Here is a 2,951-nt window from a genome sequence, read left to right as displayed (position 1 = left end):
ACATGCACATGTAAAAATGTACTTAATATAATACCTGTCTCTTATACACATCTAGATGTGTATAAGAGACAGTTATCATGTTATATAATTAATAATAATTGTATTTAATTATTCTTTATTTGCAGATGTTAATAATTTCTTTATTGAATATGGTTGTTATTCTGTAAAAATTGTTTATTAGTAAAGAAAAATAAAAAAAAGTTAAATTTAAAATATTTATTGAGTTCTACAACAAATTTAAAACTAGGAATCAAAAAATGCAACCCTGCATCAGCTGACGATTAGGGTAATTAGAGCAGTTCAGCCATATTCTTACATAAATAATTTCTTTGACACTGCTGAATGAGCGCAACAAAGATGTATGATCACATATATACATACGTGTGAGTGGAAAAGTGATTAGAATCTTCACGCGGCCTATGGCAAGCTCAACACTTTTTTCAAAACGAGATGCTGATCTTTTATATATACATATGTACTATGTGTATGTATTTATTCCATAGGACTTCCGACGTTTTCTTCTGGGTATTACAAACTTTGAACCCTAAAACTTAAAAGTATTTGCTGGAAAATAAAGAAAAATTAAAATTTTAAGAATAAAAGCACGCTTTTAAGCTAAAACAATCCCGTAAAATGGCTTAATGAATTTTTAATTTTTTTCAACGTGACCAAATCAAAACAAAAATGTGATTGACATGAATTTTTCGAAAATAAAAGTACATGTTATTGTATTAGTTTATTTTCATGATATTTACAATAAGGCTGAAAACACTTTTGACGTGACGTTGATAGAGTAATGCTCAGTACTGTGGAGTAATGCAAGATCAACCTTCTCAGAATATCAAGGCCTTGTACTGAAGCTGTCATTTAGTTTTATACATAACACTCAGTCGTTAGCTGGATAAAATAGCGGGGTAGCAATATAAAATCAAAATTAAAGGCAGGAACTAACATATGTAAAATATAATAAATGTTTATTTATTATAAAACTGAAACCCTTATCAGATCAAAGATTATCAGAGATTATTAATAATACCAAATAAATACAAAGCGTTGCACTATTACTATACCGCGATTATCATCGTTAAGGTGGGGATGTTAACTCAAGTTTTATCTGATTTACGCTTTTCATGCATTTTTGTTTTGATAGTTTTTAAAATGTTTCGACAAAAAATAATTACGTTTTTTCAAATTTGAAATTTATCTTACAAAGAGTAATTGATTCATTTCTCCGAATACATAACGAATTTTTATAAAGATAATACCTGGGCCCGAATCGCGGCAGTCGTGAGCGAGCAAGTAATCGAATCGAAATTTTATAAAATAACTTCCCTGGTGTAGTTCTAAATGACATTTTCGAATAACGAAACAAAACAAACGAAACGAAAGAAGTAATTAAATTGGAATTGCGACGTAAATATTCAAATTTATTATATGTTTATATATAAATTTACTAAATTTAGTTTTTGCAGGCAAAAAAATGAACCCTAAGTGTTTTTTTTTTACTTAAGTACATTTGATCCAGATGAAGAACATCACCAAATGGCCATAAGGTCTAGGATTTGTGACAAAAGTAATCCCATGGCTTTACCTGAAGCAGCGTAAGAACATTTTTAATTATACCGTTTAACTTGGTACCAATCTTATCATTTTAAATCATTTACAGATTCAGGAAGCGGTTTAGACAGACGCATTTAGTTTCATCCTATCGTAAATAGAATTTAACGGACATTTATCAACCGCAGTACCACCAATTCTTCTATTAGCAGCGACTTTGTCCCTTTTGGCAGGTGGAGGCTATCAACACTAAGTTGGAAACCACTTTTTAATTGTTAATGAAATGGAAACGAGGCTTTGTCTACATTTCACTAAGTTTTCGCCAAACCGTTTATCTAAGTGAATAGAATACTTTGTTGAGAAATATAAAGTTCCAGGAGGTATGTTTGTCGACTAAATAAAGATGCTAAAAATAAATATACAAATGTTTAGTTATCGGATGTATTGATGGTACACATTTTGGCCTTCAAAAACCAACTGTGAATGAACATATGTTTTTCAACAGAAAAGGATACCACAGTCTTAATTCAATGATAGTAAGTCGCACATGTTTGTTCACATAAATACATAGCATATAAATTTATATATTTGGATTTGTAGACCACATACTTACGAATATGTATGTACATACTCATATTTACAGATTTGTGATTACGCACATCGAATTTTAGCTATTCATTCAAAATATAGTGGAGCCGCTGACGATTCCTTTGTATGGAAGCATTCTGCGCAGAGGAGATTTTTGGAGGAAGCATACGGATACAATCAAAATAATATGAGAAATGTCTGGCTTTTGGGTAATATATGCACTTATACAGCTGCAAAATACATTTACAGAGATATCTACGTATTTTCTCAATTAGCAGGAGATTCTGGATAACCTTTAGAACCATGGTGTTTGACACCATTTAAAAACCCCGAACATGGCTCATGCCAAGCACGGTTTAATGAAACCCATGCAAAAGCACGCTCTATTGTTGAACGAATCATTGGTATACTGAAAGGCCGGTGGAAAATTCTTAGTAACGATAAAAGAAGTCGGTATAGTTCTGAAAAGATGGCAAAGTTCGGCAATGTATGTGCAGCGTTGCATAACATCTGCATACAATCTAAAAATTCAACATATTGCAGATATTTTGTAAATGAAAAGAATGATGCTGAAATAGATACGGGAAATTAGACTCAATTCACTAAAATTGGTCATAAAATTAGAGATCATATTATGTTGTCTTTAGATAATAATTGAATTAAACGTTCCAACAACATTTGGATTCAAATTTAATTTTAATAAATATATTTTCAATAAGAAACTTGGAATTAACATATCTTATATATATTTGGATATATTTATGAATTTTTCTCTTTAAAATATCAAGCTCATGAGTTTTAATTTG

General features: G+C 30.5%; 1 long non-coding RNA gene across 1 annotated transcript; it reads left to right on the top strand.

The window, feature by feature from the left end:
* Positions 1-1,525: 1,525 nt before the first annotated feature.
* On the top strand, positions 1,526-2,725 carry LOC108973415. The gene is made up of 5 exons (XR_001993725.1): positions 1,526-1,601; positions 1,667-1,937; positions 1,990-2,093; positions 2,201-2,354; positions 2,421-2,725. It is a non-coding gene; the product is annotated as an uncharacterized LOC108973415 (long non-coding RNA).
* The last annotated feature ends 226 nt before the right edge of the window (positions 2,726-2,951 follow it).

Source organism: Bactrocera latifrons, unplaced genomic scaffold (assembly GCF_001853355.1).
Source record: "Bactrocera latifrons isolate USDA-ARS-PBARC rearing strain unplaced genomic scaffold, ASM185335v1 scaffold_476, whole genome shotgun sequence".
Lineage (NCBI taxonomy): Eukaryota > Metazoa > Arthropoda > Insecta > Diptera > Tephritidae > Bactrocera > Bactrocera latifrons.
Note: the sequence above shows the minus strand (reverse complement) of the source record. Positions and strands in the feature narration are given on the sequence as shown.